The 15403-nt window shown below is 36.0% G+C and overlaps 1 pseudogene; it reads right to left on the bottom strand.

The window, feature by feature from the left end:
- Window positions 1-1440: 1440 nt before the first annotated feature.
- LOC137235792 (U6 spliceosomal RNA) lies at window positions 1441-1541 on the bottom strand (annotated as a pseudogene).
- Window positions 1542-15403: the final 13862 nt, after the last annotated feature.

Below are 15403 nucleotides of genomic sequence, written 5' to 3'. Positions count from 1 at the left end.
TCTGTCGACATTTGTCACATGAATAACTTCTGGGGTTAATGCAAATAGTAGATCTTTGAGAACTTGGGTACCTATTTTATATTTTTAAATATGCTTATTCGAGCATTCATTATTCTTGACCAATTTGTCTCCTAAGGGACAACTGTCTTTTTCTCTTACAAGTCCTAGATTGTCGGCATTTTTAAGCCTGGTTGAATATTTTCCTAAGTCAATAACTTCCTCAACAATCTGGTTGGTTGTATTACGCTACAATTTTTCATGAAAACGAGCGTGGCATGTCTGATTACAAATTTATTTATTAAGCGCTTTATTTATAATAAGGTTCTCTCTGTGACTTTTTATTTTCTTCATTCTGGCTGGTTTTTAAGTTTACGATCTTGTGGCAACTTTAGGTATTTTGCATATTTCCACTTACGTAAGGTTTTTAGTCAAGCTTTATGTTGCGAAAAGTTATTATTTTATAAGGTTTGTGGTATAAATCTTCTACCCTGACAGCCTTCATAGATGGTATTTTGATTAACTTCTATGGAAACTATTACTGTGAATTAGCAAATTCTTGAACTTAGGCAGTTCGAATGAAGCTGTCTTAATAAATTCTTGTATTGAGTGCGGCATTTTGCAGTGATACATTTGTTATTTTTTACTGTTCTTATCGAAATTGGGTTGAGTTTAGAGGGTTTAGGGTGATAAAATTGAATCAATAGCACGATTACGCAGGTTAAAACTGCTAGCCAACATCTGAAATGTTTGGAATAATTTTTGGTTCTGGTTCAGCTGGTGGTTCATATTTTAATATTCTATTCTCTGATGTTTCAGAGTTTCCTGTTCCTACCTCGTAACCAGCTATTGGGTTCGTTTTTGTCCACGAAGACATTTTAAAGAGATGATATGATTGAAAGAGAAAATTAAAGAGATTAAAGAGAAAATAAAAATTTATTTATTTCTTTGGGGGGTTGGAAAAAGGCTAATTTATTCTTATTTCTTTGTTTTTACGTTTATTATATTAAGCATTTTATTATTTTTTCCTTATTTAGTTAGCATTATAAACGTTATTATTTAAAAGGTTTATTTCTAAAAATGTATGTGCCTAAGGAAAATTTTGTTTAATTTAACATTTTTGACATTTCTAATTTTTCTTACAAAATTTTTTCAAATGATGGATAGTTAAATGCAGTTTATTTTTTCTTGTTTTATTATTAAAATTAATTCATATGCTATTCTTTTTTCACATTTAAGGAGTTTTTTCACATTAAGCACTTTACTTTGATTTTGTATGTCCATAACTCAATAATTAGTAACAAAAAGTTTTTGCAGCAGAAATTTAAATTTTTGCTTGTCAATAGGCAGCCATTAGGTTGTCCGAATGTTTTCCTGCTTAAAAATAATTTTTAAATTGTCAAAATTAAGCTAATATACGTATTATACATATAATTATTAGCTGCTAGTCCTGAACGCTTCACGATTTCGGTGTCATCCTTGCGCAGGGGCCATGCTGATCTTCTCTGTATCGTTCCAATGTATGTTTTGTTGAGATCTTCCAATTGCCGCAATTTTTAATGTTGGTGCCCGAATTTAATTATCATTTCTCTTCTTTTTTTTACAAGTCTTAGGCTGTAATCAGCCAGTAAAATCCTTACCAATGAATTAGGCTGAATAATCAGCCAGTAAAATCATAGGCAGGATCGCTATATAAAAGATTAGAATGACGTATCCTTGCCAGCTATGAAATTAGGCTGAAAAATCAGCCACCAGAATCATAGGCAGGATCGCCATATAAAAGATTAAAATGACGTATCCTCGCCAGCTATGAAATTAGGCCGAAAAATCAGCCATCAGAATCATAGGCAGGATCGCCATATAAAAGATTTAAATGAAGTAATTGATTTTGTCAGTTTTTAACATCAATAAGCGAATTGCTGCGAATGCTTTTTATTCAAATATTGTCAGCTTATTTATACTAAGTTATTCCAAACATATTCTTGCATACATATTTAATTAAAGCATACATACTTACATGCCTACATACAACTCGATACAAAATATGTACCTACACACCTGTGTTGAGTTGTGACTTCTGTGGGAAATGCAACGTTCGCAAATTTGCTGGAATGCAAATTTGTTTGGTTGTGTGTTGTAATACACCTGTATTAAATTGTGTGAATGGCTATGTCAGCAACAATTATCAGATGCCTTTTTATGTGTTGATGAACATTTAGACTATTTTTTTACAGGGTAGCATATTAGCTGATTTAAATATTTGGCATTAAATTGTTGGCTGTTTACACATTACACTTTGCACTTTATAGCGTCCAAGTCCGATACAGCTTCAACTTCAAACGTATTACTGAAATAACCGCAGTTATCGCGGGGATAAAAGCACGGTGAGTGCAAGGTGTAGGGCAGATAACAAAGGCTTCATTAAGCAGGTCAGGATCTAGTGTGTAAGCTTCATGATTGTCACTACCACATACACGCAGGCGTTTAAGGTTACGCCATAAAACATTAGGAGGCAGGGAGGGATCAAGCTTGGCAACATAAAAATTACGCTTTTCACGTCTGATAACGGAAGTTGCTCTGTTCCTGGCGGCTTTGAACTAATTCCAGTTAGACTGTTAAGGGTTTGCTTTTCATTTAAATAAAGCCTTGTTACGCGCCTTGATTTCTGCCAACACTCTAGGCGTGAACCAGGGCGACACCGATGATTTTTTCTGACCAAATCGCTCGGGGACATGCTAGTTAAAAATACTTTGCAGATTCTCATTTAGGAACTCAAGCTTATCATTAGCACTACTAAAATACCAACAATTGGACCAATTCACAGAGCTAACATCCATAGCCAATGAGTATATGTCAATGTTTCCAAAGTCCCTAAATGAGAACGTCATTTCAGACTCACATTGTCCAAGATTTATGTTTAGTGTACAGAATATTAAGTCATGATCCGATATAAAAGCAAATTGTTCAAACGCAGAGACAGAGGAAAGTTCAGAGACAATAAAATAGTCCAATAAGCTTGGGTTATTTATGTTGGAATACCTTGTGGATGTACTTACTACAGAGGGACCAAACACAGATCAATTGTTCAACAAGCTAGAAGAGTCACGCACAAGAAGATTATCGTTAAAATCACCGCATAAGATTATGCTTTGGTAATCAACGGCAAGCGGAAATAGGGAGGCAAAGAACGGATCAAGACTTATATCCCTTTTTGGGTTGTATACATATGACAGGAGGGCTTTGGAGAATCTATCAGACAGCTCAACAAACAAATATTCTACGGCACAGGGCTCAGATGGGAATAATACTTTCATATTAATATTATTTTTACAGTAAAAGCTATTCCGCCTTCTTTTTTACTACATCTGTCATGACGAACCATTGTATAATTTTCAAGGGAAAAGTGCGTGTCATTAATGCAACTTAAGAACCAAGTTTCTGTTACACAGATTACGTCGACCGCAGAACACTGCATATCTAACAATATCAATTTTTTCTGGATTAAGACTCCTAGCATTAAAGTGCTCAATATTGAAGTCTTTATGACGATTGCAGAGAATGTTTATCATGGCTAAGCTATTATCCCGAACAACATATCCATCGTTGTTAACAGACATATCATTGCACAATTCAAAACTGAAGGAAAAAAGAGAATAGAAGGACCGTGTTTACAGTTATCTGAATAAGGCACAATGGAGAAAAATAAGTGAAATATTAAAAACAAAATTGAAATAAACTTAAAATTTAAATAAATAAAATGGTATATAGTGAAAAATCGGCGCATATCACTCCGGATTTTGCAACTCGCTCAGCTCAGTTATCTTAACTGCCTCAGAATCCCTCGTAACTCTGATAAAGACAGCTCCTCTCAAAGAAAACACAGATGCTATCTTGCCTGCTTGTCTCAGCTTGATCGCCTGTTTCAACAGCTTTCTACTATCAGGAGATAGGCTTTCATATATCGAGAGCTCTCCCTCAAGCCCAATAACATCCAAAGATAATGGGGACTTTGTCCGCTTGCGGTACGATTACGGTCGAGAGTGTAGGGAAACTTTATAATTATGGCACTTTTTTCAGCTGACCGAGAGATGCGAAAAATATCTCTTACTTGTGGCGCCAGAATATCACAGTTTTGAGGTTTTCCGCCTCAGCAAATGGCACTACAAACACAACAGCATCGGAAGAGAAATCGCTGGTGGTTCTGTTTGCGTGCACGTTATTAGTTTGCTCTTGCAGTTTGTTAATATGCTGCTGGAGTTTAATGGAGTTTTCTTCAAGTGCGATGATACGTGCTGTAAATTCATCAACTTTAGCGTTAAGCAAAGCAATCTCTTCATCGAATCTCTTTGCAATACAATTCTCTAGGTCTACAATTTTGTTGGAAAGACTCTCAAACCGCGACTGAAGCTTATCAGATTGCAGTTTAAGTTTTTCTTCCAAATCCTTTAGTGCAGCCAAGACAAATGAGATAATGGCACTTTCATCAAGTTTGGCTGCTTTCGCCAGTGGAGAACCTTTACTTGCGCGACGCTTAAGAGGTGCAGGGGGCTGACATAACGAGAAAATATTAACAAATGCGAAAAGGCCAGATCAACCTAATTACACTTCCGCACCGCTCAACAATATATGATATTTTATGGATTATTTTATGACCTTTACTCCCAGACACGAGGTAACTCTAATTTATGTTAATTTATAATATCATCAAAATGTTGCATACTTTAGGCAGCTGGCCTTTGGATACGGTCCACAACTTTGTATTTGTTGTTTATTATTTGTTCTCTCACTTTCCTTATCGCTATAAGGCTTCTTTGAAAATTATTGGTATTTTCTTTTGAAGCGATTTTCCGCACTTGCTCACAAAATTATTAATTATGCACACGAATTGAACAATGTCACTGGCGACTATTAGAACAATAACGTAGATGGCTATCAGGTTATCACCTAGAAGCCAATCAATTGATAAAATTACGGGTTTTTCACGAAGATAAATATATGTAATACTTCTATATCGCTACTACTGAACTGTGCAGCCTGTGAAACATTACAGTACAGATATACAACGAGGGAAGGGACAAAATCTCAAGGCTGTCGTTTAATTTTTGTAAAAAAGGGGCTTAAATATATGTATATTTCAACAAGTCGTCTTGCTTCTATCAATATTGTACATTAGGCTATTTCGTTCTCCAAACGAAAAAGTAAGCTTTTGTTTTCCATTAGTTATTATAAAAAATAAAAATAAATGTTCGCTGTTTAGACGTGTTTTTGTTTCGCTGACAAACGATTGCTGTTTTCTTTGCTTTATTTACGTAAATTTGTACCAAATAAGTGTTTGGTGATATATTTATGCAATTCTGCTAGTTTTTTATAAAAGTGGTTACATTCCAACAAGTAAAAAGCAACTTTAATCTAAAATCTTCGAGTTGGTGTTTGTTTTTGTTTTTCTTTTGTGGCAAAATGAGTAAACCGAATACAAGGCTCACAAAGCAACAACAACCAGGGCTTTTCGCGCGGAATGATGTATCGTCAACAATCACTTCGCTGTCGCCTAATGCATCAATTTCAACACAAGAAGAAAATATTATTAAACATATTAATGAGTCAGTGCAATCCATGGAGAATAGAGTTATGCAAAGAATGAGCGAGCTCACTGGTGAGTTAGCGAATGCGAAAGATAGAATAGGAAGATGTGAACAAACAGTAGCGGGTGTCGAAAATGCACAAACTGAGTTTGCATTTCTCAAAACCAAAGTTGATGCATTGCGTGAGGAAATTGAGGATCTTGGGGAAAAAGCTATGTCAACTGATATCGTAATAAATGGTATACCGAATTCAAATAATGAAAATGTTAAAGAAATTTTCAGCAAACTGTGTGAAGCAATTAGTTATGAGACACCAGCCATTCGTCAAGCTTTCCGTATGCGCTCAATCAAGCACAAAAATTCAAATAATGATTATGTGCCTGTTATAATTAAACTTAACTCAGCGTACGATAGAAATCAACTGCTTAAAGCTATATCTACTTTTATGAAGACCAAAAAAGAGCTTTAATTCTCTCTGATGTTGATGAGATTGGCTGTGGGAAAATCTTCGTGCATGAATGTTTAACCAAGCGAAAAAGAGAGATAATGCACCAAGCAACACAGCTGAAGCGCCAGGGTTCATTAGCTTCTGCTTTTAGCGTTAGAGGCAGAGTATACGTAAGAGTGCAGAGAAAAACTGAGGCGAAGCTGGTGAAAAGCAGGGAAGATATAAATGCTCTTGTCAGCGAAGGCAAACAATGATGACGAATTTCTACAACGACACAAGCATGGGATTAATATTTATGTTTATTACTACATTTACTTTTTTATCTTTCTCTCTTACTTTTTCAAATATGTATGTTTATCATTTGCAAATTCCTCTTTTCTTTAATACTTTCAATTCTACAAACCAAAGCCCATTACGCAGCGCTAAGTGCATTAATCCTAATGATCAGTGAAAATGAGTATCTGAGTACTGACAACGAATTTCTCAAGACCATTTTAACCCTTTTAAGCAACAGTCATGCAGGTTTGCAGCTTTGCCACATAAATTCACGTAGTCTTAATTTACAGAAACTTGATTACATGAACCAAATTTTGCAAAATACCAAAATTGGCATACTTTGTGGGACTGAGACTTGGTTTAGAGAGGATATTGAGGATGAATTTTATAAACTACACTCTTACACATTGGCACGGAATGATAGGACAACCGGGGCAAGAGGTAGAGGTGTTGCCATATGTTGTAAAACATCGCTGAGGCGTCAGATTATCTTCAAATCCAACGAAAATGATGTATGTAGTGATGTATTAAAGAAGTGTTTAGTTGTGTGTGCGTACAACCCGAGTAAATTCCATAAGCTAGACAATTTTCTCCCAAAATTGTCTGAATTTATATACAAATATGAACATATTTTAGTCTGTGGTGACTTTAACACAGACCTATTAAACAATGACTTGAGGTCAATGACATTAATGGATAATTTGTATTCCGCTGGCTTAGACGTTGTCAACAAATCTCCCACTAGCTTTTCACCAAATTGCAAATTTAACTTGCTAGACCTGATATGTACCTCGGACCGTTCCAGTGTACTTTATTTTGACCAGTTCTTAGTTGCGGGAATATCGGATCATGATAGGTTGTTTATATCGTATGATATAGATTTTAATTGCAATACCGAAACACAATTTTATTATAGGAATTTTAAGTCAGTTAATCTCTCTGAACTAATGTGCGAAGCTTATTCTTTACATTGGAACCGCGTATGGATGTTTTCAGATATTAACCAAAAACTCAGTTATTTCATGTCTCTTTTAAATTACCTATTTACTAAATATGTACCTCTAAAGGCGGTAAAGTCCCAAACAAATAAAAAGCCGTGGTTCACAAAAAAGGTTCTGCTGGCTATCAAAGCTCCTAGTAAGTCTTACAAAATTTGGAAGCAACATCCCACAAATGAAAACTGGCAATATTATCGTCTGCCCAGAAATCATGCTACACTCACAGTAAGAAATTCTAAAATACTTTTTTTCAAACAAAGCTTGACACGAATTTACCAACCAAGAACTTGTGGAAAAATCTCAAATCAATAGGGATTGCATGTAGAAATGATTCGAAATGCGATTTGGACCCTGACTCCACCAATGACTTCTTTTTACAGTCGAGTAGTTATATAAATAATCAAAATTTCAAACTTAATGAAAATGTGATGTACACACCAGATAATAACAAATTTCAATTTTTCGGAGTTACAGAGGATGATGTCATAAGAAGTCTATTCTCAATAAAGTCCAATGCCGTTGGTGACGACGGTATAAGCCTTAGGTTTGTAAAACTTATTGCAATCAACATTGTTTCAACGTTAACACATATTATTAACTTTTCGATAACGACTTCAACTTTTCCCGATGCTTGGAAGATAGCAAAAGTTATTCCTATTGCTAAAAAGCCATCCGCTGTTTTTCCAATGGATTTTCGGCCGATAAGCATATTACCCGCTCTTTCTAAGATCTGGGAAAAGTTAGTGGTGGCCCAAATCACCGAACACCTCAATAAGAACACCCTTCTCTCAGAATGCCAGGCTGGTTATAGAGCGAGCCATAGTTGTGCGACGGCTTTACTCAAGGTAACTGAAAACATCCGCCCTGCCTACGATAGGGGTGATTTGACTGTGATGTCACTTTTAGATTTTTCGACAGCCTTTGACACAGTAGATCATTCCATTCTCTTAATGAAATTGCGACACTACTTTGGATTCTCTTCTAGTGCTTCAATATTGCTCGAAAACTATCTTAAAAATCGTTGGCAGAAGGTAGTAGTTAAAAGTGGGTGCTCTGAGACGAAGTGCCTGTGCTCGGGGGTGCCTCAGGGATCTATACTTGGACCAATTTTGTTCCATATGTTCATTAACGATATTACTCATTGCTGTAAAAGTGTTTCAATACATCTATATGCTGATGATGCACAAATATATTTATCTCGCCCTATTGGCTTATCTGAAGATTTGGTTTGTAGGATGAACGAGGATCTCGGAAGCATCTCTTCGTGGTCGAGTGATAATAATTTAAATCTAAATGCGTCTAAAACAAAAGCTATTTGCATTTCGCACTCTCCGCAACTAGTAGAGAATTTGCCATCGGTTATACTACAGGATATTACCATTAAGTATGAGTCGGTCGTTAGTAGTTTAGGGTTCAAACTAAATTCCAATTTTAACTGTGTTGATCATATTAACTACGTTTTATCAAAAACTTATTTTGTGTGAAGGAAATTGTGGTACACAGCTGCTCTCATTCCTCCAAATGTCAAATTAATGTTAGTCAGATCACTAATAGTTCCTTTCATTTCGTTGGGAGGGCTAGTGTTTGGAGATACAGACTGCAGGTCTAGAAATAAGCTACAACTTGCATTGAAAAATTGTGCAAGATATATCTATTTGAAGCGTAAATTTGACCACATATCAGAGTTTTCGTTTAAAATAGTTGATCGCAGTCTTACTACCTTCCTAAACTATCGCAATCTAATTTTCCTGAATAAATTAATTTATAAAAAACAACCAGAATACCTATTCCGAAATGTATGTTTTGCTAGATCTGACAGAACCTGTAACCTCATCGTTCCACGCCATAAATATCTCTCATCATCAAGGACGTTCTTTGTCAGTACTATCAAAGTATGGAACTCATTATCAATTTTATTAAAAATGAGCCCAATACATAGCGCTTTAAATTGGCTTTCTCTGAATTTTGTGATATACGAAAAACACTATTCTAGCTATTTTCTCGAATCTACATTGTCTATTTCTGCTATTTCTTTTATATTAATATAAATATTGTTATACTCACATTATTATATTGTACACATATCCAAATATCAATGTACTTTAAGAGACAATAGTCTCACTTGTACAAATGTGTTAAATAAATTGAATTGAATTGAGTTTGTACTGTTTTCTAAGAACTCCGCAGAATAGCATTACCGATTTGTGTTGAGTGTGCAGATATTCGTATGTAAATGAGCCTTTAGCCTCGTTTGTTTTTGAAACGAAAGAAAGCACGGACGAAAAAGAGTATGCTACAAAAAATTTACAAAATTGATATTATTTAAACACCAATAGCAGCCAGCCCAGTACCTACTCATATTTTGTTTAATTCATCAAAAATTTACTTCAAAATAAGTAAAATTTTTAAAACGTTTATATATCGTTTTTTCAAGGTAATTCACTTTAAATTATTTTTAAAAACGTTTAAAGAAACGCTTGTTGGGATGTATGTATAAGTCATATATGTAATACTCCTATATTGCTACAAAAGGCTAGGTACATTCCCAAACATCAGAGTGCCGACATATTGCTGAACATACATTTGCACATTTTCAGCAAATAATGATTGACAGAAAATTTGCACATTAGGAAAATAAGAAGGTATTGATATAGAAGTGTTATATACATATATGCGAAGATATGAATATTTTTAGAAACCACTTGAGGACACTTTGCAATTTCACTTATTTGCCGAACAGGGTTGCCAATCCCTTTAATTTAAACATTTTTTCTTTTATTTTTTTAATTTTCAAGCAAATTTGTTCACTGCTGCTCACACCCACGAAAAAAGTCAACAAGTATAGATGGGGGTGTGTATGCAGCAATGCTTTGTGTAGGTATATTTAAATGTGTTATAAATAAATAAGTTAATATATATACATATGTATTAACTTCAAAAAAAGTTACAAATTTCGGAAGATCCAGGAAGTTGAAAGAGTACAGACACAAATTGTAAATAGGAAATTTCAAGTTTAATAAATGTAATAATTAGTTTCTTACAAAAGATGTTTTTAATAAATAGTACACACATATCTTTTTGTAGCAGTGTACACATACATAAATATATTTAGTGTAAGTTGCATCATCGACATTCGTGTTCACTGTGAAATTCTACGTACATATGTATGTATGAATTTACAATGTTCGCGAACGAGAAGAGAGAAAGAACTAAAAGAACAAAAAGAACCGAAATCGAAGATCTAGTTCACTTGTTCACTTGGGAGAACCGGTCAGCGAGTGTATGTTTATCGTGAGCACCTGTCTTCGAAGACCTAACCTCACGTATGCACCAAGTACACGGGTCAAAGCAGGTCTGACCAGCCCCCAAGGCTCGCTTACCTTGGTACCAATCGATAATGTGAGTGGACAAATCATCACCTTGGTGGGGTTGGAGGCCTATCTAACACCTCTTCCATTCTATGGGTCATGACACCCGGTTGCAATGCAACTCCACACTCGAGCTGACCAATTCTTACCGCATTCGGATATCAACCACAGCCACCAAGATGCTCCCAAAGGGGCCAACCGCAACCGAATAGAAACGGAGCAAGCTCCGCGGGCTATCTGTTCCCCGTGGTAGGGTAGAGTGGGGAGGCTTCGACAGGTTAAGAGAAAATGATTTTTTTTAGAGAAACTAGAATGAGAAATAGATAACTCCTTTCATAATTACTGATGCCATGTATGTTTATGTCACTTCGGATTTGTGGTTAATATTCCACATGCTTTTTTTTCTAAGTTATAATCAAATAACCAAAAACAAAAAATATGACGAAACCTCCCTTTTTCGGGGAGGCTTCGCCAGTCATCTGGGTGGCTTCGAAATTGGGTGGGAGGTTTCGACATTTATCAAATATAGCAATTTTACCAGCAAAATAAAAAAAGGATGTTGCAAAAAACTCTAAATACGATTTTTAATTCATATTTGATGTTATTTATTTCAATACAGTAACAAATTTTTCGAATAAAAACATACAAAATTTAAGCGAAAAGTAAAGTATAACTGTAATTTTAACGAACATCTAAATTTGAAAAATCAAAGTTAAAGATAAACTTGCTTTGCGCTCGTGAAGTTCCTGGTGGACGTTCAGTTGTGGGCAATATACTTATTATATCCTGCTTTGAAACCAAGTGTCTGTCTTCTACAATCGGTTCATAGAAATATTAGGTTTTATTTTGATATCTGAGAATTTCGCGACGCACGTCGAATTTTCAACTTCCACGACTACACCAGTGTAAAAGAAATTTGTTTTGTCACTGAACATAATAACAAAAACGAATCATCTAGCTAAGTCATACGTCAATCCATGATAAAGATTTGAACATTTCTTGAAGTAAACCGTTAAGTCTTTTTCCTGGGCATCTGTAAGTACTTGATTGGAAGAAAACTTCGACTGAAAATCTTTAGCAGTTCCCATATTTGTTTGCTCTTTTGAAATTCGAGATATTAGTGTTGTTTAGGCCACCAGCCTAAATATTCGCTACCACCCTAATGCACATTTTTGGCAATATTATTATTTACCGGTAACGGCCCACCCCTGCCAAGCGCTAACTTCAAAGGGGAAAAACTCGACGAAAGTTAGCTATCGGCAGGTGGTGCGAACCTTTTTCGTTTTAAAATCTTCCTTTTCTCTTTTGGAACGTTCAAGCGCCAGCAGCTTGCCCCAGGTGAGTTTCCTAACCATTTAATATAATTTTCACAAGTAAATCTTAAATTGTTGTTCTAAAGCCAAGTGAATTTATTTTGCCATTGTCACTTAATTTTTAAGTTTCAATTTGCTATTTGCAATTAATCCCGTGCATAAATTTTAATGTGTTAAGTGCATTGTGTAAGTCAACTAATTTCTTTCCAATTGCACCGCGGCATCTTCAAGCTATTTATCTTGTGAAGTAATTAACTGTCCTGACGACCAGGAAGTTTGTGAGTGCTTCACTTGTATAAACAATTATTGTAAAATATTTATCTTTTATAAATAAATTGTAACGAATCGGTACAAATTCTTCTCTTTTTATTTCTTTTATTTGCGTGCGATCGCGCCCCACGACCCGGGTGCCACATTCCCCCCGCAACATTTGGTCCATTCGTGCCGAGAAAATTTTTTGGAGAAAACAGCACCTTTTTGTAAAATTTTGGCCAATTTTCATCTTGGAAATTAAACAAAAGTTAAGGAGGTGATTATTTACATACATAAAACCAGCGAAAACACAAAACAAGCGAGCACACATACAGCCACAAATCATCACATCATACAGCTAAAACGAATAAAAACATCTTCGATATCACATACATTAAAATCATCTCATCCATCCAGCATCACATACAAGCCATTGTATCATACAGTCCATTAGCTTCATCACACAACATCACAATCAAATTATTATAATATATCGCATCCATTAGAAGAACATCACATCATCACATTACTCAGTCCATCACATCAACACATCGCTGCACATCGATCAACTCTAAAAAAAAAAAAAAAAAAAAAAAACAAGGTTGCTTGGTTGCACAAATTTTTTTCCCCTATTTACGTGATTTTACGTACGGAAGGTGCATTCCGTGATAGTCACAAGAAGGGTAAAGCAAGTGAAATTGCTAAATTTCGTGTTTTTTTAAACACAACAATCGCCCTTTGACGATCGGGTAATTCCCCCCACCAGTGGTAAGGGTTACTCGACACCGCTCAAGACAGACAGTCAGTGAATTTTTTTTAGTTTTTTTTTTCAAATTCATCACTGCACTGTATTGTACCCCTCGTCGTCACATACGTTGACAAAACTTCCTTGTCAGGAACCATATTTTCACTTGGTTGATAGCCTTAGCTTGTCTATCACAGAATTCACTTTAGTAATCAGTTTGCGAGCTGAAATATTACCAAAAGCCAAAAAGTATCACTACTTAGGGTGGCTAGTGGCTTGATCACACAATTTATACTGATCGCTTTATATTATATAGCTGTATTTTTATCACTTTTTTTTTCTTAATAAATACTTTAAATTGTATGTTTTCCACGTCATGTTGAATATACAAAAATTATTTTTTTTGTTGGGAAAGATACCCTGGTTGGCTACTCAGGGATACTCATCAGCGTTCACTTTCACCTTGTATACACATTAAATCCTCGTCAGGATTTCTATCTGTGTTTCACATCTCTAGGTATACACATTAAATCCTCGTCGGGATTTCTATCTGTGGTTCAAATTTCTAGAATTACACACATTAAATCCACAGGATTTCGATTTGTGGTTCAAATCTCGAGGTTGACACACTATATCCACATCGGGATTACATCTGCGTTTTTTAAACTTTTTTTAGACACGCTAAGTTTTCAGAAAATATTTCTATCTGTGTCCAATGCACCCTTTAGACACATTAAATATTTGCAGACGATTTCTCTTCTCTGCATTGCACATCACTGTAGACACATTAAATCCTCGTCAGGATTTCTATCTGTGTTTGATATCACTTTGTACACACTAGTACCTCTCAGGATTTCTATCTGTGTTGCATATCACTACATACACATTAAATCCTCGTAAGGATTTCTATCTATAACACTGTATACACATTAAATCCTCGTCAGGATTTCTATCTGTGGCTTACATAATCCTCGTGAGGATCTCTATAAGTGGTTCATATCACTGGCCACAGATTACACCACGTCAAGATTTACATCTGATTCAAATTTTTCCTTATCACTAAATTCACATAAGATTGCTTTCTGTGTTAACACATACAATCCGATCAGAGTTCAAATCCGTGTATTTTTTAAGATTTTACTCACACAGCACAATCACAGCAGGATTGATAGCTGGGCTACGTACAAAAAACAAAACACTCTTATAATTTTTGCTGCGGTTGAATGTACACCAAAGCCACTAAGTATTTTGCCTTCACGCTCGACACCTTCAAAGAAACAAAATATTCAGATTAATAAAATCAATGGAGAATTATATTAGATTGGCTGATTCCATAGTGGAGTTTGAACAAGATTTCAACTCGACCCCGGCCGAATCACGGAACAAGCATACCCTTGCACTACTGCGAGAGGAGCTAAGGGCACCATGGAAGAAAACCAAGTCTACGTATGAAAATCTTCTCAGCAATTCTGAGCTGTCCAAAGAGGAGCTCAGCTCGCTGAGAAAAAAGAATAAAAGTTGCTTCGCTTGCTACCTCCAATGCATGTCTGCTGTGGCGGCTGAAGCCGAAGCTATCACCCCACAGCCGACAAAAGATGAAGCAAAGGATGGAGACTCTTCGCGCCGTGGACATAAAATGCGGCTGCCGCCTTGCGACACCGATGTATTTAAAGGCGACTACCTTTCCTGGCCAGCCTTAAGAGATATGTTCACGGCCATTTACATCCAAAATACGGATCTGAAAGATGTCGAGAAATTATACTATTTAAAAAAAAAACGCAAGGGGAGGCAAAAGAAAGAGTGGGCAGGTGCTCATTAACAAACGAGGGTTTTGCAACCGCCTGGAAAAACTTAAGCGACAGGTACGAAAATAAACGTATCCTCGTCAACACACAACTAAAAAGATATTCCGAAATGGGAGGATATAGACAAATTCCTGTCCAATCGCTTCCAGACATTAGAGACGGTTTCCGATCTTAGGGGTAATAAAACAACAAAAACACCCAAAAGTCAGAATTCGAATTCTAGGGAAAATTCTACGAAACGTGGGGTTTACCAAGCCAGCGTACCAAAGTCGGCATGTAATATGTGCAACAGTACGGAGCACAAATTACGAAATTGCCAAAAATTCCGTAGGTTGTCCACGTCAGGAAAAATCGAATTTGTCAAAAACAATAGTTACTGTCTGAATTGTCTGTCGGGTGGCACACCGTGACACGATGCACTAGCCAATTTAATTGCAGCACGTGCCGTGCAAGGCACAACACCTTGCTCCATCTTCCGACAGCACAACCAAAGACAACTCCTCAAAGGTGGACTCAAATCGCCACCGACAATACACCTTCAAACTCACAGCAGGCTAGGGCAAGGATGGAGTCTGAAAAAAGACAAGATAATGCTAATAACGTCTCTTCGTGTCATGCT

Source organism: Eurosta solidaginis, unplaced genomic scaffold (assembly GCF_040869045.1).
Source record: "Eurosta solidaginis isolate ZX-2024a unplaced genomic scaffold, ASM4086904v1 ctg00001068.1, whole genome shotgun sequence".
In the NCBI taxonomy this organism is placed as follows: Eukaryota; Metazoa; Arthropoda; class Insecta; order Diptera; family Tephritidae; genus Eurosta; species Eurosta solidaginis.
This window is presented reverse-complemented; position numbering and strand designations above follow the sequence as displayed.